The 25507-nt window shown below is 38.7% G+C and overlaps 1 protein-coding gene across 1 annotated transcript in view; it reads right to left on the bottom strand.

Annotated features, from left to right (window-relative positions):
- Window positions 1–24787, bottom strand: part of IL1RAPL1 (interleukin 1 receptor accessory protein like 1) — a 1130590-nt gene extending 1105803 nt beyond the window's left edge. Inside the window, exon 1 of the mRNA XM_006209422.4 lies at window positions 23888–24787. The gene's annotated coding sequence lies outside the window, so the exon portion shown is untranslated. The remainder of the gene's footprint in view (window positions 1–23887) is intronic.
- Between the last annotated feature and the right edge of the window lie 720 nt (window positions 24788–25507).

Below are 25507 nucleotides of genomic sequence, written 5' to 3'. Positions count from 1 at the left end.
ATTTAATTTGCTATAGAGGCTCACAGAACTTAGAGAAACATTTTACATACCAGATCACCAGTTTATTATAAAAGGATTCAGCTCAGAAACAGCCAGATGGAAGAGATGCATAGGGCAAGGGATGTGGTAAAGGGCACAGAAGCCCCATGCCCTCTCCACCACATGCTCACCAACCCAGAAGATCTCTGAACCCCTTCCTTAAACCCGGGTTTTAAGGAGGCTTCATTACAAACACACAATTGATTAACTCACTGACCACTGCTGATTGATTCAACCTCCACCTGCTCTCCCCTCCAGGGAGGTTGAAGGAGTTGGGATTGAAAGTTCTAACCCTCCAATCACCCAGTAGCTTCCCTACTACACAGCCTTAGGTCCTTTCTAATAGTCACATCATTAACATAACAAAAACATTGATCATTCTTATCACTTAGGAAATTCCAAGGGTTTGGGGAACTCACTGCCAGAAAGGGGGACAAAGACTATGTATGTATTTCTTATTATGTCACAATGTCACACTTAACTAATAGACTTTCCTAATATTCCTCTTGCCCAGCTTCCAATTTAAGTGAGGCTCCTTAGCAGTATCAGCCTTAGACCAGGCAGAGAGGCCCTGCCCTATCCTTCCCTTGAGAGGGTCTAGCCCTGGCCCTGTTCCTGCCACGTCACTGCCCTTGGGGCAGGGAATCTAGGGGAACCAAGGAGGCGTGTGCACACTCAAAGCCCTTGTCTCCCACCTTCCAGACCATACCTAGTACCCCCAAACTTTAAATGTCCTGCCCAGCAGGCCCTGGGCCCACTACTAGGGTTTCCATGGGTCTCTTCTTCAGTTGCCTTCCTGAGGACAGACCCCATAGTGCTTTGTGTGCACCTCTACCCTTGAAGAAAGGTCAAAGTACAGGTGTTTGTGAGACAGGGACGTTGGGGGCGGGGTGCTGGATGAAACTTGGATGTGACTGGATGTTTGCTTGGCCCTTTGAAATGCAGGAGAGAGCCAGGTGTGGGAAGAGCAGAGGGGCGGGCCACAGCTGGAAGGCCTCTTTTTGTTCAGACCTGAGGCCCTGACCCCACAAATATTAGTCCACCTAAATTTACACAATGTGTCAATTGTAGCTCAACAAAGCTGGAGGGGAAATAAAAAGGAAAAAAGAAGCCTACTTCTTGGATTCTAAGGGAGTCAGCAAACTTTTTCTTACGAGGATAGATTTTAGGTTCTACAAGCCATGTTGCTCAACTCTGCAATGACTCTAGCTGCAGCATGAAAGCAGCCACAGATAGTATGAATGGGCATGGCTGTGTTTCAGTAAAACTTTATTTACAAGAACAGGATGTGGGCTAGATTTGGGCCATAGGCTGTTTGCTGACCATTACATTATCTCTGTTTCACTTTTCTGGCCCTTACAACATTCTCTCTTACGTTCTACAGTTAATCTGCTTCCCTTTCTCATTTCTATGATGAGAAGTTTGGCTGCATGGCCAAATTTAGTGGCTATCCAAAGAGTAGATAATACTACACATAGAAACAGAATTAAAAGTCCAGGTTGACCTTTGGAGTTTGACAAGCAATAATATAGCATTTAACCCAATGCCACATTTTGTTTTTAAAGCAGGACTAGGAAACTCTGATTTATAGACTGGAGGTGGCATGTAAGTGTAGCTTGTAACTCTCCTAACCATGTTGTAAATTTGGGTCATGATTTCGCCTTAAAAATAGAGTATATTCTCCTTATGTTAGTGTCCTAGCAACATTTTGTTATTAAGTAGTTACTAAGTGTGTACTTTTGGAAATATAAAGACAAATAATGCACAACCCTGCCCTCAAGGATGAACTAAATTTGCAAACTCCCTCAAGGAAGAGATTATGTTTTAGGCCTCTTCATACTCCCAGTGCCTGAGACACAGTGCCCCCATTCAGCAGGAGCTCCTTAAATGATAGCACTATCATGGCCTTCTCAGAGAGTTTGGTGAAAAAGGTGACCTTGTGAAAATTCACTTGGCCAGTGAACTTTACTTCCTCTGTAACAAAGACATTCAAATTCTGAGAGTGATTTGTTCTTTTAATGTACTAAATCATTTTGATCAAAGATGTGATGGTGGTGTACCCAATATTCACAGCAACACTATTTACAATAGCCAAGACATGGAAGCAACCTAAATCTTCATCGACAGATGACTGGATGAAGATGTGATATATTTATACAATGGAAGACTACTCAGCCATAAAACAGAATAAAACAATGCCATTTGCAGCAAAGTGGATGGACCTGGAGATAATACTAAGTGAAGTAAGGCAGAGAAAGACAAATATCCTATTATATGACTTACATGTGGAAACTAAAATAATGAGACAAATGAACTTATTTACAAAACAGAGACTCATGGACATAGAAAACAAACTTATGGTTACCAAAGGGAAAAGGAGTAAGGGATAAATTAGGAGTTTGGGATTAACATATACACAGTACTGTATATAAAATAGATAAACCGGGTCCTACTGTATAACACAGGGAACTACATTCCATATCTTATAATAACCTACAATGGAAAATAATCTGGAAAAGTATATATACCTGAGTCACTTTGCTGTACACCTGAAATTAACACAACATTGTAAATCAACTCCACTTCAGTTAAAAAAATTAAGATGTGGTGGTACAGCCAACCTCTTCTCCTCTCCACAAAGAACTCAAAGAGCCCTGTGTGAGGAGCACACTAACTTAGGGATGCTTCCACGTCAGTAACAATTTGCACTAACATGACCTGGTGATGGGGGACCTGGTTTGTTTTGTGTTAGGGCACATGCTTGTCATTGTTGAGGCACCCAGCATATACAGGGCACGCTCCTTAACCGGCACAGCTCTTTCAAAAGCTTACTCCTCCCTCTAGATCCTTGCTCAGTGTGAGGTCCTCAGAGCAACAATATGGGTGGGCCTCATGGTATCACTTGGGAGTTTGCTAGAAATTCAGAATCATGGCTCTATCCCAGATCTATGTAATTAAAATTTCCTGAGTGATCCAGATGCAATTCAAGTTGGAGAAGCACTGACCTGTAGGAGGACATGCCATTCAGTTCTCTATCCCTGAGCAGAGCAAGACAGCACATGCAACGAGGGCACAAGACTTCCCATTAACATCAGCTTCTTTCTAAAACAGCAATTAAGGTGAAGAATATTGGTGTTCTCTCACCTAGAACTACAAGTAACAAAGTGATGCCCACTACCACCAGTGCACTTGGCATGTATAATCTCCTCTGTTACTAGAAAGCCCTGACAAAGTCAATTCTGCGTGGATTTACTTCCATGCCTTCATCCTTATTGGCACTGGAATGCATTCACCTTCACTGCTGGCTGTGGCCACATGCCCAGGTTTGCCACTCAAATGCCTACTGTAATACAGGATCACCAGCAACAAGGTTCTGGAAACTGGCCAATCTCCTAGCCTTTCCTGTCACAAAGTTACTTGCATGGCCACAGCATAGCAGAGGAATGGGTAATAACAGGATGTCCCAGCAGCCAGCTGTACAGAAACTGGGAGAATGAAGTTGAGCAGGAGGAAGAAAAAAAAACCCAGACATGGTGGAAAACAATTTTGAACACTGTAGTCAAGCCAAGTACTGTTGGGAAAAAATCCTATCAGTGAGGAGTGTACAACAACCAAGAATGTGTTGGCAGACCATAAAACTGACTGGAAGAGCTGCAAACAGCTTCCAACTCTGCACATTGAATTGGCACCCACAACTGTCTGTTCTGTAAAATCCACAAGTGAAGATCTGTTCATTCAATCAATCAACTGTTCACAGGGATCTATTATGATGAGTGCTGTATGCTGGGCTAGTCTTTTCAGAGATGCCTCAGGCCTTTCTGAAGCTTCCATTCTGACAGAAGAGAGAGACATAAACTAATTATAGTAAAATAAGCGCTTTAGCAGGAATCTGTATTCTTATCATCGGGGGTGATGGGGAGATGTGTTGAATAATACACTGTACCAGAGAAGTTGAGGAAGGCTTCACAGAGGAGACAACTGAGTTGGGTATTGAAGGATGAGTAAGAGTTTTCCAGGCAAGAATTAGTGGGAAGCCTATACTGTGTGTGTGTGTGTGTGTGTGTGTGTATGCATGCATGTGTGCTCGCATGCGCGTATCTGTGTATTCAGCGTTGTGAAAGAATATGCATGCTGAGAAGTCATTTTGTCCAGAGGGTGAAATGAAGCTAAAAAAGAATTCTGGAGCCAGATTATTTTTTAAAATGCCTGTCAGGATAACCCTTTTACAGTTAATCCTGTAAGCCCCAAGGACTTATGGGAGGATTTTAAACAAAGGCACAGCAGGATCATGTTTGGTTAAACATTGATAAAGATCATTTTACATAGATAACAGTAATTATCTGTAGTATCACCTGTGGGTCAAAAAACAACATCAAGGATAACAACAGTGATCTTGGGGACTTTTTGTGTAACTTGGAGAGTAGGAAAGAAACAAGAGGGTAAAGGGAAAATGTATAATCAAATACGCCTCTCAAAGGGATATTGGATATTCCCGCATTCAAGCAGCTACTTTGTGCTAGCCACTCAATAGCTTTTCTTGAAGCAATAATAAAGGAAGCCTTGTTCATCATTGCAGCTGGCTAGATCTGCCCAATTTACAATTTCCCCAAACTCAATCACTACATTTTTCCCCTTTCCTACATTAAGGACTATGGCAATTTGCATTTTATATTAGATTCAAAATTTCAAATTAAAATGTCACTTATTTAAAGCATTCACATCTTAAAGTCAGTCTGAATTTGGTACTGTCCATTAATGTAGCTTTAGTTCATTCTCTGAAGAACAGGGGGAAAATCAGCACTTATAGAAGTTGTGTCACTTATAGAAGTTATAAAATATATATATATGTATATTTCTAAATTATTTAGCATTTTCACTACTTTCTTCATTAAAATGCAAATCCTAAATTATGTCCATTTTGGGGCTTTTAAATGTTGGTCTTAAAACTTGCCAAAAAATGAAAGTAAAATGTTCTTTTAAATGGGCTCTCTCGAATGTCATTTAGACTTTTAATGGTCCTGGTATGTTGAGTGTTTGATAATTACAAAACAATATATGTAATTTGACTACCGGCTCTCTGATGACAAAAGTTATGATTCAGTTGTATACATTTTGAAGCTTCCCAAATCTCATGCTTTGATAGTAGTGTTGTTTTAATACAGTGGGTCATGAACAGCAATGATTACTCAATCTCTGATGATCAAGGTAAGACATTTTCTTGAGTACAGAAAAGACAGAAAATGAGAATAGAAATGGTATCTTTTTAGGATTTATTATAGTCTAAATATCACTTTAAGTGAAGTGGCCTTTCAAGAACAACCAGCCAAAAATCGTATTTTGAAAGGCTTGTTTTTGCTGGTGGCCTGGCCACATGGAAAGTGTTCTCTAAATTTAATAGTGCTTTCAATATATTCACAGCATCACTGGTCTCTACCAGCTCTATATTTCAAAATATAAAAGCACTGGACTTCAAATCAAAGAAGAGAATGCACGCACTTAGAATCTAAGTAGATCACATGACTACCACAGCTACTCACAACATAAAGCCAATCAACATAAATGTAACACATCCATAGTCAAAGCAATGTACCCAAGGCCCTAAAACTGTGTGCTCTGATGTACTAAAGTAAGAAAGCTGTCTTGACAGATTCATAGCATCTTGTATTTGAATAGACCAGTAGGCATCCAGGCCCATGTCATGTCCTCAAGAAACTTTACCAAGTAACAAAATCAAATTTTGGAGATTAGAACCCCTGCCTGCAGACTCTTTACAGGAATCCAAAGACCCCATGGAATTCTCTTCAGATGCTGTCAGTTCCTGTACAGATGGACTTCGCTATGTGCGTGGTGAACATACCCATTAAGTATTACTCACTCAGGATTTTAATAGAAGGATCACTATCTATATAAACATGGCTTTTTCCTCAACCCACTAGAGATTCTTGAACCCACCCACCAGTAACTATTCTGATATAGTCAAACTCCATCCACCCACAACCAGCAGAGGAGTAACAAAGTGAAGTAGGCACGAGTGGCAATAAAAACGCTAGGAAAAGTAGTTCTTTTTTAAATAGTTAGAAGAAAACTTACAATGTTTAGAGCTAAGGTAGCACCCAGGCAATAATGTGAAGTTTGCCCTTCTTTTCTTTTCCCCCTCCTTCTTCCACTTTCAACCTTTTTCCGGTGGTAAAAAAAAAAAAAAAAAGTAAAATGTTTTTTAAATAATGAACTTTAGCCAGAAGGATGAGTATCTAAACATATCAAGCTTAGAGAAAAGAAATGATGTTACATGAAGAACACCCAAAAGAATGAAAGAAGGAGAAGAAATGGCAATAGATTTATTCATAAATTGCCTGTTTAGTGAATTCCAAAGTCAACATCTTTAAAATGTTTTTAGTGGAAGAAAAATATATGTCTGCCATTCACCCCTGACTTAATGTAAGCCTCTGCATCTATAGCCAGAGATCCAACGAATAAACTATGGGCACATTCTGTCATCTAGTTTAATTGCACAAGGCTTGGCAGGCAGTAAAACATTTGTAAATTCTCTGGAAAAGACTAAGCTATATGAATGAAATATAGAAGAATGAATGTATTTTTATTAGAATAGGCAGCTGATGATTGGGAAAGAGACAAAATGAGAACATCCATTCAGTAGTCAGAAATAATACTTTTTGTTTTGACTTACAAAAAGCTTCCAGTTATAACTATTTTTCAGTGTTATCACAAAAAAAGATATAAAAATGAAGTCTTTATTTTCCATTGAATCTCCTACACTAAAACTTCCATTTGTAAAGCATATAAGAATACCTCATTACAGTTATTATTTTTTTCTATTTATAAAATGTGAAAAAGAACCAAAAAATTCAATATGTTGAACAATCCAAACTGTCATTGGAATCTACAAAAAAAAAAGAATTTGGTTATTCATTAAAATGCATAGTAGGAATATCATGTTTTGTCAGCTCTTTAACTCTTGGGGAGATCTCAGTCATCTTGTAAATCATCTTATTGCAATATTTTAAAACTTTCCCATGTTACAAAATATTTAATTGCCACTAACTTTTAAAATTATATGAAGTTTAATTGGTATAACAATTTTTAAAAGTAAAAAAAAAAACAGCATCAATTGATTTTACTGACACAAGTGAGCCATCAACTATTGCTGAGTATTTGTATATCTTTGTTCTTCACTAGGTGAAGCTAATAAAATAGAGGATGTTTCTCTATACCTAGAGCAGATATTCTCTTCCCATGGTGCTCATTAGTGAAATTTTAATTTGGAAGAACGGGATTATGCTGTAATACTTCTGATTTCTTGTATATATCATATGAGTTCCCTGCCCTGAGACACGTAATCATAGCCACCATTTGTTGAACCCCTAAATATGTGTCAGGCCCTGTGATAAAATACTTTAACTGTATCATCTTGTTAGAGCAGGCAGATAGCTAGATATGAGCAGAGAAAGGGGGATGCAGGCCAAATGGCAGGAATTGGACAGAAAGGAGGGGCACAGGGCAAGTACAGGAAACCATACATCATGTAAGCACCAGGGGTTCCTGAATAGAGAAAGAAAAGCAGGAACCTCTGGGCTGGTAAGTAGTCACACCACTTGGGGTGATGAGTGTCCTGGAGACAGACAAAGAAAGGTAAGAAAAGGCAGGAATCTCCAGTGTCTGAATGTAACCTTTTGCACATTATGCCCTTATTTCAATAAAATTAGCCTTGCAGATTAGAAGTACCCATCATGCACCGACGCCATGACACTTCTGATCCAGACTAAGTAAGGACAAAATTCCCTCCTCTCTTCGGGAAGGTAGAGCTGGGATGAAAATCAGGGAATAAGACCCCAAACCCTTCCCTCCCCAGTGAATATTCTGCCCATTCATTTTTACACCCTATGTAACCAACTTGCCCAAAAAACTCAGGGCAGCTGCTGACCTGAGCCTGCTCGCTCTCTCCTTGAGAGTGTACTATCTATCCCTTAGTAAGTCCTCACTTCACTTTCTTAACCTCTGTGTCTTGTCTCTGAGGTCTTTCTGGGATGGATGCTACATCTACCAGCAACAAATAAGATTAAATCTTTACAACAGTATCACACAACAGTATCATTAGATATGGATGATTATTATCTCTAGTTTGTAAAATATTCATTCATTCGACAGTTTTTCACCAAATTTACATCATTCTTGATGCTTGGGATTCCTCAGTGAATTAGACAAAGATCCTTGCTCTTGTGGAGCTAAAACTCAAGCAATAACCAATAAGCATAATAGAAAATAACCTAGGAAAAATGTTACAAGGTAGGAGGTCCCTGAAAAAACTAAAATGTGGACGTGAACAAGAAGATGAGGTGTGTGGAGGTGGGTGTGCTGCAGTTTTAGAGGATGTGGCCAGAGTAGGTTTCATGGAGAAGATGACACACAAATGCTAAAAACGACAGAGGCGAGAAAGTCAGACTTGAGACTTCTGGGAAATAATGCTCTAGATAAAGAGCACAGCCAGTACCAAGTTCCTAAGGCAAGAATTTACCTGTCATGTTCAAAGAATAGCAAGTAGAGGATGGAGGGAAAGAAGAAATTGAGAAAACGCTGGATGAGTAGGGGAAATTAAGTCAAAAAAGCAATGTAGGCCAGTACCTGTAGGCCATTGTAAGTATTTTATTTCACTCTGCATTAAACCAGCAACCTTTGCAGGGCTTTGAGCAACAGAGTGATATGATCTGAACTCCACTGTCACAGGACAGCTGTAGCTGCTGTCTGGAGAGGAGGTTGTAGACAGCAAGGGCAGAGGCAGTTTGGAGGAAAGAGATAATGGAGGCGCCAATAAAGATGATAGTAGTAGTGGTGAGAAGTGGTTAAATTATGAATATGAGTGAAGATAGTACCAACAAGTCTTGATGACACACTGGATGTGGTGTGAGAGAGAAGGAGAGGAACAATGGACAACTCCAACATTTTTGGACTGACCAAATGGAGGGATAAAACTGACATTGATTGAGATGGGACAACTATGAGTAGAGTGGATTTGGATGAGAAAAGAGAAGTTCCATTTTGGACAAGGGAAGTGACAAATGTCAAGATGGACATTTGTGTTCAAAGTTCAGGAGAGAGACCACGATGGGGATGTAAATTTAGGAGGAAGTGACAGAAATGGTATTCATAGCCATACAAGTGGATGAAATCACTAAGGGGTGAGTGTAGACTGAGAAGAAGGCCAAGAATTGACCCATAACACACTCCAATCTGAAGAAGAGAGAAGAGATTGGCAAAGGAAACTGAAAACGAGCAAACAAAGAAAAGAAGTTAAACCAAGAGACAGTGCTATCCTAAAAGCCAAGTGAAGAAAATGTACCAAGGAGAAGGAACGATCCGTGTTACAAATGCTGCTCACAGATTAACTGAGATGAGGATGAAAAATTGACCACTGGGTATAGTAAGAAAACTAAAGAATGTTCTTAACTGCTATATTTTAACAATATAACAGATTAAAATATTAAAATAATAAGGATTACCGTTGACTGTGTGGCTACTATTTGTCAAAAACTGTGCTATATGATTTACAAATGTTATTTTTACTTTTCCCAGTAATCCTAAAGGTAGATGTTCTTTTCTCTTTAGAGATCTGGAAACCTAAACTCTGAAACACTAAGTGACCTGTCAAATATTATGCAGCTAATAAATATTAAAGCCAAAACTGGAACTCAGGCTTGCCTTGGTCTTAATGTCAATTCTAGGATACCATGATGTCTTCTGCAATCAGGAGAGGCTATATTAATACCAGGAAGGAGAGTAAAAAGGAAAATTCAAGAGTGTTTTAAAAGCTTCCTCTTGATGGATACTTATAGGTGGGCAAAAAGTTGTAGGAAAAAAGCTATGAAGCTAAAAAAAGTATGTTTTACCACCTTGTAATTTATAAAAATACAGTAGCTGCCTAAATAAGACTCCAGTCTATTCCTGCTTCACTCACCTTAAAAATTATTGTCAAATTAATAGTCCTAAAACATCATTTTCTGCATTACCAATGTAACCAAAACCTTTAGTTATAAATTCTAAGCTCTTGACTTGGCATTCTGAGTATTTTATCAACTGACCTGGTAATTTAAGCCATGCAGTTGGCCTGTGTTCTGACCTGAGAAATGGAATAGACATTACCTTTACTATGTAACATTGCATCTTGAACAAAACCTTTGCAATATAAACATTTTATGTCTACCAAGGTGGGCTAACTGTGTTATTTCATTCAACTCCTCTTTCTCCTATTATCTTGCTGAGACCAGGACTCCTTGGGAGATCCTGCCACCCTCCCTCCCTCCTGTCTTCCCTCCCTTTCTTTGATAATTATTGAGTCATATTATGGCCAGGCCCTCTCTTAGGCATCAAAGTTATGTAGTGAACCAGACAGATGGGGTCCTATCCCCTCAGCCTCATATTCAAGTAAGGGAGAAACACAGAAGTAAGTTTTTTTAAATTATAAATTTGGTAAGAAAAAGACAGCTCTAGTGGCTTGGGAGAACATAAGATACTTAGGAAAAATAGTCCTCTCTGTGGTGGGGAACACTTAGCATTCAGAAATCAAAGTTCAGTTAGCACTTGGAAGGCAATCGAAGTAGAGAGTGCTTAAATTGAAGGCAAAAGTATATCACAGACAAAATCCATACACCTCACAGGATTGCCTGGAGCCTCATAGTCCTTGATTTAAGCTTGTTATATTCCGTGCTCAGTGTCATGGTCTACGTGGCTCTTTTTTGACTGGACACTGAAGTTAGAACTCAAGACATTCTGTGCATTGTCCTCAGTTATCCCACACTTTAATATTCTCAACATAAAATTAGAATAGTTTAAACAAGTTTTTCCAAAAGACTATACTTTGGTATTCAATATTTTCTAGTTACCCTTTGAGATTCTCAAAAAGTAAATTTGTGTATATACAAATACTCACTTTGGGTACTGCAATTCTTTCTTGGGGTGGTAAGGACTTAATAGCTAGGTGTGTAACATCTGTGACTTAGTAATAATTCCAGTGACATTAACTGAATTCTCAATTTTCTTAATATCCTTCGGGTTCCAAAATCTGGGCTGAAGCCACATATGAGGCTCTATCATATGTATTCTTTTTATATTTTTGTAATCATAGCAATAGTAACATTAAAGCTAACAATAAAACGAGTAAGATTGGGCTAGCAGTAGTTCCAAAACTAATAAAGGATGAGTTTAGATCTACTAGGATTTGAATCTATGACTCCAGGAAATTGGGAGAGTCCAAGGAAGACACTTAGAGCAATAACCCACACTTTCTCTGATTACAATCTCAAGAAATTAAAGCTAATTTTACCTTGGAAACAGGAAATGGTAATTCTTTTTTTCTTTTTTACTTATAAATACAGATGAGGTTTAAATAACTTCTGACACACCGTCTGTTCCAATAGGCATCACTCATCTCTCATATTATCTACATAGCTCTTGAGTAGAAAATTTAAAATAACATGACTTACCTACTTTAAGAGATGTGACACTCTGTGGTAAAGCTAAAATCAATTTACTCAAGTCCATGAGGATAAAAGAGAAGTGTACTGGGTACAAATAGCATGATGCAAACAATAAAAACAGGACAACTTATGAGCCTGAAGCTTTGAAGTTATACTGAATAAAAAAATACATAGTGAGTATATAGAGATATTGAAATCACCCTAATAAGCTTAATAATACTATATATAAAACATACACATCCATCCATAAACACAAGGGGAGTATTATAATGGAAAAGGAATTTGATCTTCATTCAGTTTTTGGTCTTTTTAAAAATACCATAATTTTTTTTTAATACAAAAGTCATGCCAGGGCCAGAAAAGGAATGGATCATACTTTTGAGAGCAGGCCCAGTGGTGGTGGTAAAAACTACTTTCTTCTTTTCAGATAAATCTTTTAAAACACTTAGTAGCATACATCTTGAATTGCTTTGGCAATGAGTGAATTGCTCTTGCTGGCCTAGTGCTTACACTTAGCATCGAGAAGTTAGGTAACCCGGGAGTATTTGCTGAACTGAACTGAGCTGACCATCTAGTCAAACGTCAAGTTGAGGGGAAAAATTGTCAATGTGGCTGTTTATTAAAGTGAATATCAGTTAATGGATAATTATTAGAGTTATAGCAGAGAGATTTTATGTATCTGCAAAGAGGTGAAGTAAGTTCATTCCTATTCAAATTTTCTGTGATTTAATGAATGGTTGCCCATTTCGACACAGCCACCAGTTTTAAAAATTACTAGCACAGTTGGTCTCAGCGTATTCAACTTGACTGAATACCTTTATAGGAAATACAAAACAGAAGGTGCTCCTATCGCCTCACTTGGGCTGAACAAAGCATTTAAAAATCTAAAGGAATGGCACTTCCTTCGCATTAAGGAGAGAAATTAATATTTCCAATAATATAAAAATGAATAGTGTTATATGAAACTCTTCCTTTCAGTGAAAATTGAAATCTAGGATATATTGTTCCTATGATTTCAAATTCATCATTTTCAAAACTAGCCCTCTCCATTAGTCCACATCACAGGCTGACTAATGTTAATGAACCACTGCTTTTACTATGTTCTGCACCAGTAAATCTACTTTCAACACATTCCACTACTAATCAGTTCATTGAGTCTTGACTTCTGTCAACTTACACTGTCACTCTAGGGCCTTGTACCATACAACCCAAACAACTGTCTTACTATCTTTGGAATTCAGAGAACTTGGCCCTACACTACTCTGCTCCATTTCCCTGACCCTTCCCTGACCTCCTACCAACTCCTCCCCTTAACTTTAGAATCAAGCATACAAACCACCAAAGAGTAATAGGTCCTATGTAAACATTCTGGGCCTGGATTTTTGACTCCTTCCTTTATCCCTGTGGAAGTCCAGGGCACAGAGGAGATAGTCATTAAATATTGATAGCCTGATAACTTATAACAGGAGTAATTATAATATGAATTCAACTACATTCCTTAGAAAACCACATTCTCTGAAACTTAACTACACAGAGCAAGGCCTTGTACTCAATATTTAGTGTTTTTACCCCTTTAAAGAAATATTTAAGATTTCTCAGTATTTCCTAAGTAATTTCCTATGGAATCCCTGCAGCATGCTTCAAGGGGCAAAGGAATAAAATGTCTTCATCTGGTCCAATTGTTCCAAATTCTTTCCATTCCCCTCTTTATGGTCTATGTACCCATCCTGCAGCTGACAGCTCACAGCCGAGTCCTTCACTGGGCAGCACCCTGAGCAACTGGAGGAAAGTGTCTTGCTCAAGATTATACCACCTCTGGAGGGGCAGCCCGTGACCAGTGACTGCCTGATGTGGGAATAGAAAGTCCCGACCCATGACTCGATTTCAGACCATTTTGAAGGACTCATTGGATCTGCTAAGGCCTCGGTTTCAAGCACATTGCCATCAGTTTCAGAAGCAACTAAACCTTCTCGTTCCAGGGAACTTAAGTAAACATATCTATCTTCCCCACTAGCCCATAAGCTTTTAAACTGTACTTCATCTTCAGCGCACACTAAACACAATCCTTACAATAGACAGGGCCCTCAAATAGTATCTCTTATTCATTGACATGAAGGAGTTAATCAATTCTTGTGCATATTGGAAGGAGCACTTCCGCTAATTTAATAGGAATGAAGGACAGTGGTTACCATAAGCCACACTTCCCGCACAAGAATCACCTGAGACATGTCTGTGGCAGTAGCAGAATTTCAACATTGGAGGATCTTAGCCTGTGCCATTGTGGCTGAAAAGGAAGGGCTTTACACCTGAAAGTTGAAGCTGAGTTGGTAGGGGATTTTGGAGAACACTGAGACAGGATCTGATTATCCATAGTGAAATATAGTAGGAAGGAGAAGGGAATACTGACAGAGATTGAAAGCCTTCTGCTGAAGCCCTTCCCAGGCACACCTTGGTGTTCCCGTTGACCTCAAAAGTTTATAAAAGTACAATTTCCTGTGCTCCCTTCCACCATTGAATCAGAATCCTCAGGGCTTCGAGGGTGAGTTTTGACAACAGCTAGATTATGTTACTTGTTTTTTTAGCTGAATTCTAATGCTTAAGCACATAATATTTAGCTTGTGCCTAAGTAAACTGCATTCCTTTTCATTTTATCTTCAGTGTTTGGCCATTTCCCAGCTTACTAGAATTTCCAATATGGAGGGATCAGAAAAAGTATAGAAAAAGCAATCCCTAGTGGTTTATTGTCTTCTACTTATTAGAATTAGAGATAAAGTATGTGATGAGAAAGAAAATTCAAACACTTCTAAAATGAGGGGTTTTTGTTTTTTCAAATCTTATGGGGCTCACTTTGTGATTTCCATCTACGGTTCAAATTTGTTATAATTATTGGTAGTTAACAAGAGAGTTCACATGTGCTAGGAATAAATCCTATTTTCTTCTTATTGAATGTATATTATACTCTAAAGCAATATTCTTTTTCCAGATGATCTTAATATAAAAACATTTTGGAATGTATATTTCCACCTTGCAATCACATGAGGTATTTCCTTTTTCTTTTTTTCCCCTGCTGCCTCCTCCGACTTCTCCTTCCTCCCAAACTAATTGCCACTTTTGGGTCACTTTGCAGTTGCCATCACTGTAAAGAAAGAAACTTTAAATATTCTCATTGAAAAGTTACATCTAAACACAGTATTTTTGCTAGAGTGGGTGGCAACTTTCTAATACTACTAAGCAAAGGCAGTTCGAACAGATAAAGTCCCACTATAGAATACTGCCTTCTGCTTTAAAAGAAAAAGTTAATTTTAAACTTTGGCCACTATTTATCTAGCACTGGAAACAGTGTTTAGTCTTAGGTGGAAAGAAGAAAGGAAATAAAGAGAGCCCAGGATGGCTATTTGAGAGCAGGGCTTCCACACAAAGAAATTTGAAGTGAAGGTGTAATTCAGGAGGAACCCTAAGGAAATTCACAAAACTGGGAATCAAAGGTACCATGGAGATACCTCTTAATTTCATTCCTCTTATTCCTAAAGCATAAATCTGAGGAGGTCATCAAATGTTTTGTTTCTCTTATGCTCATGAAACCTCATTCCATTGGCCCCTGCCTGCCAGACCTGGGGAAACTTGGGGCTCTAGCCTCATCTTCTTATGTTCTGCATCGCATACCCTATTCTCTGGGGAAGGTAGAACATTAGCTCTTCCCTAAGCTCACTCCGTTTGCTCCTGCTTACAACAGCTTTGTTCTTCATTTTCCGTCTACCTGGGATGTTACATTGTCTCCACACCAATGTGAATCCTTCAAAGTCTAATGTCAGCCTCACCTCCTTTAACAAGCCTTTCCTGATTCCTCCAAGTGCCTGCATTTTGACCCTTCCCTGAGCCTGTATCATCCTTGACACTTGTCTTAGAAGTACACATAGTAGACTACCTTGAATTATAGTTATATATGATTTTTCTTTTTTAGTTATATATGATTTTTGTGTATCACCCCCTCCCCCAACTAACCTTCTTTGGGCCCAGACATATGACATTACTCATCCCTATATCCTTGCAGCTCCTCTTAGAGCGCCCTGCCCAAGGAAGGTGCTCAGATATCTATGGTGGGAGTGGAAGGAAGGAAGGGGGAAGGGAAGGAAGAAGGCAGCAAAGGAGGGAGGGAGGGAGGAATGAGGAAGGGTCGGCCATTTCTTCTCCCTCTATTTATAGGTTACAAACTACGCAATATGAATCCTCTCTCCCTTATTACTCTTCCTTATTACATGAGTTTGGGGGCACATTAATCTAAAACTGATCTGCTGTAATGATGAATGTTAAGCATTCATTCATGTAACACTGTTGTACTGGTGACCTACTCTAACCCATGTACTGCTGGGCCCTGGGAATACGAAACAGGCACCGGCCTCCTGGAGCTAAGCTAAGGCGTTCACTCATGGCGGGGAGCACTCACATAGTGGCAGCTGGCTATGTGACTGTGCTATTATGAGTCCTGGAGGAGAACCCCGACAAGGGAAAGCAGCAGAGTCCAAACCCCCTGGAGACCTGTTGAATGCATTTGCTCTGCACACTGTGGAGCTGGGGGCCTCTGGAGGACCATTCAGGAGTTCTGCCCTGGTGAGAACAATTAGGGGCTTTAACAGGGGTATTCAAATGCCAAGCACTGAGAGCCACCAGATTCATTTGTTACATTCAAATTTTCTCCCTTGGCCACATGAAGCTTTGTTTACACAAAATACCTGATACCATTCTAAGTTTATCAGTTTTCCATTTTGACTGCTGTGTTTAGCTCCCCTGGCTGTGTTCCTTCTGATATAAAGTTGGCGGAGAGGCTGGGAATGTCACAGTGTTCATAGTTAATGACATTTATTCAAGCAGGTACGATAGGGGGCGGGAAGACACTGCAAGATCCAACCTGAAATAAAGGATGTCCTCCACAGCCCCCGCCCTGCCTCATCATCCAAACTGCACTCTATTGAAGCCATTTTTTTCTGAGTTGGAAAAAAAAATCAATGGCATATATTCTCCAAATGTCACTATTATAATATGAAGGGGAAAACCCTATTATTCCAAACTTTTTGCTTTAGCATATTAACAGTGATTCATATGTTAAACATCTGGACAAAAATTACACACTCACGCGCGCACAGACATATACTGCTGTATCTCCTTCACTTAGTAGCTGTGTGGTGGTATCTTGACAAACTTGATAAAAAATAATACTGTCCTGACTATTCCCAAACTGGCTCATTATTGTCTCTGTAAGCAGAGGGACGCTGTTGATGAAGAAATGAAGTATGAAATTCTGTCTCTTCAAAGTGAGATAAAATGGAGCTCAAAGATCTTTTGATAAGACCCCTTGGTGGAGCACTTTGAAAGGAAGAAGGCAGCATGCCACACTGGGAGAATGATGGCAGTCCTAAATGCCAGGGCTGTCCAGAGCAGATGTGCAGGAGAGTCGGGAAAAACGAAGGGCTGCAAAGAAGAGCAGTTCCCTGCTAATGGGAAAGAGGACAGGACAGAAAAGGCAAGGAGGCCCCACCAGTGACCTATTTTCTCAACTCTTTCTATATTGTGTCTCCAGAGATCAAATGCAGTCAAGAATGGCTCAGTGTGCATAAAGAAAAAATAAAGTCCAGAAATTCTGAGTGGGGGCACCACGTGAGTGATCACAGGTGAATAAAGTGAGCTAAAAGATTAGATGCACTAGAATTTGCCTCATCAAGAACAACTAGTTTTCTTATGCTGCACTCTACTAAAGAAAATCATACACCAGGACAACTTGCTGTGTAACTAATATTCAACTGAAGGCTTGTATCATATCAAGAAATGTGAATCGGGCATTATGGGATGACCAAAAAGTTGTGAGATCTTGGAAACTTAATTTCATTCCTCTAATTCAAAATTTCCTTGTTGGCTAAAATGTCATAATGGGGCATCCTTTATTCCGATGCTGTATATAATTTCATTAGACTTTTATGAGGCCATAGTAATCACCTCTGGCTATATGTATAATAATCCATTTTCATTTTGACTGCAATAGAATCTTTATTTTTTAAATGCAAATATTTCTGTAATTGTAGACAATTTTCATTATAATAGTTGAATCCCAAAATTTGAATGTGAATTTACCCGTGTGGGAACTTTAAATGTATGTTCTTAGGGCTCTCTATCTATCCATCCTAAAATCCACATTCCATCACTATGTCCATCTGCCTTTAATTTTGCATGTAAGATAAACATAATTTGAGTGTCTGTGCAATGCAAGTATTTTGACTCTAGACATATACTCCTTTTTTTTTCACTGGGGCCACAGGAGTTACTTGAAGGGGTCTAGAAATGTCATAGACACCAAACTTCCTAGGTAGATAGTGTATTTCAAAGATATAAGTAGACCCTGTTGTGACTATATACAAATTCATTTTTAAAGATTTATGATATTCATAATAATTTATTGTTATGATTATTATGCATTTTCTCAGTCAACTGATACTGGAAGTACAACTATGATTAAGTGGCATTCCAATTTTTCTCAATTAAAAAGGGGAACTTTATACCAGAAAATGATGATGATCGCTATACTAAGTCACAGTTGTAATACATGTAAACGTTGACAGGGTAAGAACCTACCAATTAACTCACTTTGATCAGGCCATGAGAAAATAAACCACTATGAATAATTTTATGATTATTCATACAGTGATTTATTATAATTATAATTCACATAAAGTATAAGCTACATAATTAACAAACATATTGAAGGAGTGAAAGTCTATAATTATATGATCACAATTCACAGTCCATTTCATTTTTCACTTGAGTCCAAACTCCACACACAATTTCCTGACTTAGGAAGTATTACAACATACAATCTAGGTTTACTCTTAAATATATATTCTTAGACCTGGATCTCTTGTATGAACAAAATAGCTCATTTAGCGCAGTTTATTGTAGTTTATCCATATGAATATGGTAACTATAACACACCCTTTGAATAGCTTGTCATGAAGAAGATTATTTTTAATGTAATATGAAAACAGGAAAGAGCAGATCTTCAGAAGAAAAATATTAAAGTGCTTTGCTTGCTCCCCCTGCTTTATTCACAGTTCACTGCCTGGCAATTTCAGATTGTGTGATAGGAAAGCAGCGCCAAACCGGTCAGTCATCCCTTCTCTAAAGCTAACAGCCTTAGGAGGCTTAGAGTTTTGGCACCTGCATATTGTTCCTACACAGGAGAACCAAAAAAGCATGTCAATTAAGGATCTTTCATTACAAGCCAATGGCCAGGGGAAGGAGCAGGGGGATATATGTCCATTGAGCCATGCGGTTGGCCTGTAATGGAATGCTCTCTGCACTGGAATATACTCCAGGGTGGCATTCTCTGGGTGAAAATTAAAAGTGTATTTATTTGTAAGGTGATTAGCAGAATCTGTCATATAAACAAGCCTATCTACAATCTTATAATATTCCTTTGTAAATCTGCGAGAGCAGATCTGAAGCATTTCCAGAAGATGTAAGGAATATGCATTTTTAAAATATAGGAAACCAAGAGAATGCTTGCTATTTATAGGCATCGATGTAGTCGCATAATCAGGTGTGATCAAATTCATCTGAAACAAAGAAATATTAGGGATCCTTAATGTAAAAAGCAGGACCCTGGGAAGTCAGGAAAAGGAGGTCGCTCTATAACAGGGAAGTTCTTTAAGTCCATGTATATTTACTTTTATTCACAGGGTTAATTTTCCACTTTCCAATTCCACCTTAACCAAAAATATAAAACCTTACTCTTTAACCTGATTATTTAGCTACTTAGAAACATATCCAGAAGGTCATATCACTAACTATTCCCTATCTTCATATATGTAAATATATTTATGTTAAGGTACAAGAACATTGGAGAAACGCAGTGTCACTAGTGACACATGGGGGATTGCCTCCCCCTAAAGAACATTAGTAATTATTGCAACTAGCAAATTCCAGAACAGAACTATTATCTTCACATTGTTATGTCCTCTATTATGCTAAGTATTCAAATGCATTATGCTTTGGTTAATAAAGTGCTACATGAATGTAGCTTTTTAGTTAATTGACCCAATTTAAGAAGTAGCATCAAGTGCGTTTGTGACCCTTGGTTGTGTATTCTTGGCAACAAAAACAGAAACACCTAAGTTCTCAGGAGCATTAAGAAAAAACAAAAAGCAATCAGCTTAAAACACTCTCACACACAAAACCCTTCGTTACCATTCTTTGAATGATACTCAAAAGCAACTTTTTTTTTTTAGTTACTGAAAACAATTATATTACCATATGAGTACTGCGGAAAAAAACTGAGTACTGAGTGAAAGTTAGCAACCAAAGTTTTTAATTTGTCTGTATTACTCACTGAACGATATTACCTACCAATTAATTGTAATTGATACTGGGAAGTAGCTACGAAGATTTACAATAAAGGGCATGAGAAAAAAAAACGCACTGTTAAATTCATAGGACTTCAGGGAACTCTTAATAATTATAATTCCATATATCTCTAAAGCATAGCATGATGGTAAGCACTTAGACACACATCTGGTTTCTTTAGTGCAATATGTAACTGTTCTATTAGTTTTAAATGATTATCTTGAACACTGAGAAGGAAACACAGGGTAAGAAGTCACAAGGCTAGTAACTGACAGAGCCTGCAGGGCATCTCAGGCCCTCTGACTCAGCCCGGAATCCTACAATACCTGAATGTCCAGAGAGCTGAGCTCCTTCCTCTTTGAGATTCCTGATACAACTAATGGAAGAAGGATTGGAATTTAATAATAAAAATGCTGACATGGCCTTATCTATAGCTGCCCAAATAGTACCATTATAATTATGCTTTATACATTTAGCATTATCCAAAAATTTACTACTTCTAAATCTTATTAATCAACACTTGGGTGCTTTGGTTGCCACAAATTACAAAGTAGTCTGCTTTACAAAAGCCTGAGATTTGCCAAACACCAAAGATCATATCTGTTGTAAGACAAAGTACATCCCAAACATTCAGCGTATATATTAAACAGACTAAAAGATTCTGAAATACAATCTTAAATTAATCCTAAAAGTACAGTTGTTCCTAAAGAATGTCTTATCTGTCATTTTAACATTAATGTGATTTGTTCACATACATTGCACATGTAATAAAATTTCATTTTAAATTTTTCTCTAAATTTAGGAATACTGTGATTACTTATCTGCTAAATCTCCTGACTTTGCTGAACCAACTGGTCAGGAGACAAAATTTGTACTTTGCAGATTTAGAAATGACATTTCTTCTTCTCTTTTTGAATATTTTCTAATCTAACTACATACCTTGGACTGACAAAATGGCCATAAAATAGAGAAATAGATATTATAATTTAAACTATTCACTGCCTTCATGTTTAAATGCTTGCCTATTAAGCAAAGCTTTTTATTATTGATTTGTGAGTTACTTAAGAAAAATGCCATAACCTGCCTCGGTTACATAATCCTCATCCAAAAGAAAGTAACAGGTTATAAAGTACCATTAAAATGATTGAAACTGTCTTTCCTAACGTGAATATATGCAGTCTCCAACTAAAAGGATAGCAATTACACGCATATGTATGTTTCAAGGCCAGTGTCTTTTTTTTTTTCTTAAGAGACTTCTTTTCCTTCTAGTATTATTTTCATCCACTACTGAGTGTCTAAAAGCTCAAGAATATGCCCTCTTTGGTAACATATGTGTGGCTTATGTCAGAAAACAACTGAGGAAGTCATTTTAAAATATTAAAATAAAGACTACAGGAAAACTCAATGCAGACTGTATTTCTGCACATAGTTGGAGACGAACAGCCTGGAAGCACCCGTAGTGTTACCCTGACCCCTGAAGGAAGGAATCAGGAGTTAACTTCACATCCAATTTCCTACACAATATGAACACCTCCAAATCCACTGGCACAATATATCAATGTTTGGGCATGTCCTACAGAAATAAAGTCATCTCAAATATTGGAGCTCAAAATTTCATTCCACCATTCCACCATTCTGATTTGGAGTAAGCAGATCTTTTCAAAGTTACTTAGTGGATGTCGAGATACTGCACCTGACTCCACAGGAAAAACAGAAAGAATCATCTCCATGATAGAAAAGTCATTTCACCTTTTTTTTTTTTTGGAGGGGGACATAGAATAAATGTAAAGGGAAATAGGAAACAGCACAACTAGATGATAAGATGATTTAATTCAACAGGGTTAGGATTTCAGTAGAGTTTCATTTTGAGGGAGTATATAACATCTATTGAGAGAAAAACAGATCTGAAAACAGGAGAAGGCCAAAAGGAGCTGATGTGTTATCTTCGTTTAAAGAAAATCACGGCTCCAAATAAAACATCAGGGAAAACGACATTTTTTTCTGCAGTATTCCCTCCTCTGTACAGTGAGCACAGCACACTTAGCTCATCTCATGGTAAAACTCACAGGCCACTGCAACATGTCCTTTAAGCCATTCAGTAAGTAAAACTTGAAAATGGATTGCTCTTTTTTTTTCCTGGGATTTGTGTTAATAATGAATTCATCGCCATTTATTTTTTAATTTAACAGGATATCATTACCTCTGAAGGTTTTTACTTCTCTTTTCCCAGAGGGTTAAAATGGCCCAGAAAGAGGTTGTCAAGACAGTAAAGGTGCAAAACACTCATTTCTAACACACGGTGGAAGCAATCATTTTTATTGAGGGAACCACCAGACTGAAATCTGCATCAAGCTTTACCAGGAAAAATTGAGAGGATTCCAAACAGTCATTCCATTCACAGTCTGCATTTCAATGGATTTAACTTTCTGCTCAGTTGGGGTCATGTATTTCAATCATAGGGTGCAGAACTATGACCTTGGCTGGGATCATCAGCTCCAGTTACTCAATGGGGCACTTGTGAAACATTGCGGGCTCATTCTGACTCTCCATGGGTGTGGCTAAAATTGCTCCCGTCCGGCCCTAAAGCTTACATGATCTGCTGTCCCTCAGAAACTCACTATGAGAAAACTCATGCTAAATTCACCACAGAGATCAGGGTTTACAGGACCCTTGGAGCTAATCTCTGCCTGCCATCCTCCTCTTCCCCTGTTAGCTGTTACAGCCTTCAAAAGTTAACAGGGTGATGAAGCCTCTCTCTGTACAATCATTTCATCTCACTATCGTTGACTGAAGCTCGCTGATGTAATGAAGTTACATAATCACCAATTATGCACGACTTCCATCCATCTTCCTTCATATCCACATATCTTCTCCCCTCCCCTTCAGATCAATCTACCAGGTGAGATTTATCACATGTAAATGCTCCATTCTCTCATCATAGGTACTGAATATGGGACTTTAGCATTGCAGTACAGTGCACTGAACCACGTCATCAGTATTGATTTTTTTATCCCATTTCCCAGGCAGAATATGCTTAAGCATCCTTCGTGCTCTAGTCTCTAACTTTTTATTGAAAGGGTAAAATAGATATAGCAGATAGGACACATCCTCAACTTAAGGTTAAGGGAAGTGTGTAATTGCCTGCATTTCCAAAGCTGGCTGCATTGCAATAAAAGGATGGTCTCTGCTTCCAGACCTTCAACTCCCCTGCACGTGGGTCGCAGCTTCAGCTATATAGGGTACTGGGGGAATAATTATATTATTGGGCAAATAAACTTGAGAAAGAAAGCATTATGGTGATGTTGGAAATAATATTGCACTATGCTTCTCTATTTTAGTCATCATTTTCAGCTTTTTCTTTTCTTTTTAAATTCGGAATGGTAATCCAGTGGATAAAAAAGTAGCCCAGGGTACTTAATAACCTCCAGTAATCACAACCTAGAGAACAATTAACAATCATTATCACCTTAAAGTTTAAAAACTTGACAAGTGGGATGTCCCTGGTCCCATTGCGGCTGTGAAATGCAGCAGAATGCTGCACTGAGTTGAAAGCATATTTCTTTTAATGAATAAAGAGTAGCTCGTTTCATTTTAAATAGGGCTCTTCAGTAAGTGTTTCTTTCACGGCTGCTACCCCTTCCAGAACACAGGAGCCACAAATATTGCATCCAAACAAAGAGTGTCTACCCAGAATTAATTCAAGATACTCTTCCATATCAAAATAATTGAAGGGGGGAGTGATACTTTGATTTATTTTCAATTACACTCAAAATACAGACCGACACACACACACACACACGCACACGCACACACACCAACACACCCAACTGCAGTTATTCCATTCAGTGCCAGTAACGGCCACATCACAGCCATCAATGCGATGCAGCAATCATCCAAGTCACCCATTCCCATTACAAACGCCCAAGTTCGCTCACACCACTGAGGGGTTTGCATATATAAAATGACCTTACCCACAAGAGTCTTCCAAATTATTCTTCTCTGGATATCAGTCAGTAAGGTAATTGCTGGTCATCACAATGCGTATTCAGAAAAATCCACGTTTTACTCCTGTGTTCTTTTTCTTATTTTTGCTAGCAATTAATATCGTGAACAAGATACCCATTCACAAATGCCAAGTTCACCATAAAAGCAGATAATTCCATACAGCTCTTCCCTGCAAGACTGCCTCCAGTTAGTTCTCAAAGTGCCCGATTGTTTGGTGAAGATACAATCCAGGTGCAGAGCAGGGAAAAAAGAAAAAAAGAAAACTAGGAGAAAAAAGGAAGAGGCAGATAGAAAAGGAGAGACTAAGAGAGGAGAGGGCAGAAAAAGAGGGAAGAAATTTTTTAAAAAGAAGGAAGGAAAAAGGCCGGTAAGTGAGGAAGTCTGTGAGCTCTATGACAAGAATCGGAGTCTTGCTTGCAAATCTTCTGTATACATGTAGCCTTTCAGATTCTCTTGGTCCCCAAGTAAAATTTCCAGATCCGGGATGCAGCCATAAGAAAGAATCCTATGTATATTTCACAAGTATCCCGCAATAACAGATCCGACGGGGTTTTCCTTGTACAGTACTGCTATGTGAAAGCACACAACCCCTGCTGTTTGAGAAGGTGTCTCCTGGGTCCTAGCTCTCTTCAGCAGCCCCCAAAAATGATTTTTCAAAAAAGAGTGGAGGAAAAAAAGCAGCTTTGCGTTTTCCTTGAATGATGTTAATCCTGAGCGAAAACGACAAGCAAACCACGGCTAGCACGAGATCTTGATTAATAGCCACAATCCACTCAAAATATCCCAGGGAAGAAGGAGCGAAAACAAGAAAGAGAAACTGCAATGCATAAATGATTCCAGTGTTTCTACAAGATCGGTTCATTTGATTGAATGCATTTTCTGGTTTGCTGCAAGTCATAAAGAGGATAGTGTTACTGCCACCCAATGGATATTTTAGTACTAGCCAATCCACAGAACGCCACCGCTTTCCGAGTTTTAGTTTTCAGGAGACTGAAGAAGGAGTGTAGCCTGGGAATCTTTTGGAAAGGACCCTGAGAGGCCTCCTATAATGGGAATCTGTCCTTCCCAAGCAAAAGTGGACTGGCAACTGTGGACGCTTAGCCAGTCTTGCGTTAGTCACCTTAGACTTATGGTTCCATTTCTCTAGGAAGCAGAAAGGTGCAGAGAGCGATGCCTAAACTGACACGCTCATAATAACCTCCTTTTCATCTCTTCTCTTTAGAGCCGATTTGTTATTGCGAGCGATCTCTCTCCCTCCTTCCCTCCCTCCCTCCCTCCCTCCCTCTCTCTCTCTCTCTCTCTCTCTCTCTCTCTCTCTCTCTCTCACACACACACACACACACACACACACACACACACACACACACACGATCATTCGCAGTATGACTTTAAGCCGGATTTCAAACTGGAGCGGGGAGCTAGACGCTCGCTCCAAACCTCAGGTGGCAAGGTGATAATTGTTTTTAAAGGGCAGTTTTACAAAGTGCTTCAGCCTGTATTGGTATGTAAATTGTAGTCTTCAAGCAGTAACTCTCCACACAGCTGCTCTTTCTGTTTGGGGAGGATCAAAATCTTCCCTAAGTGAG

The sequence above is a fragment of the Vicugna pacos genome, chromosome X, assembly GCF_048564905.1.
Source record: "Vicugna pacos chromosome X, VicPac4, whole genome shotgun sequence".
In the NCBI taxonomy this organism is placed as follows: domain Eukaryota; kingdom Metazoa; phylum Chordata; class Mammalia; order Artiodactyla; family Camelidae; genus Vicugna; species Vicugna pacos.
The sequence above is the reverse complement of the archived record's forward strand: the minus strand, read 5'-3'. Positions and strand labels throughout refer to the sequence as shown.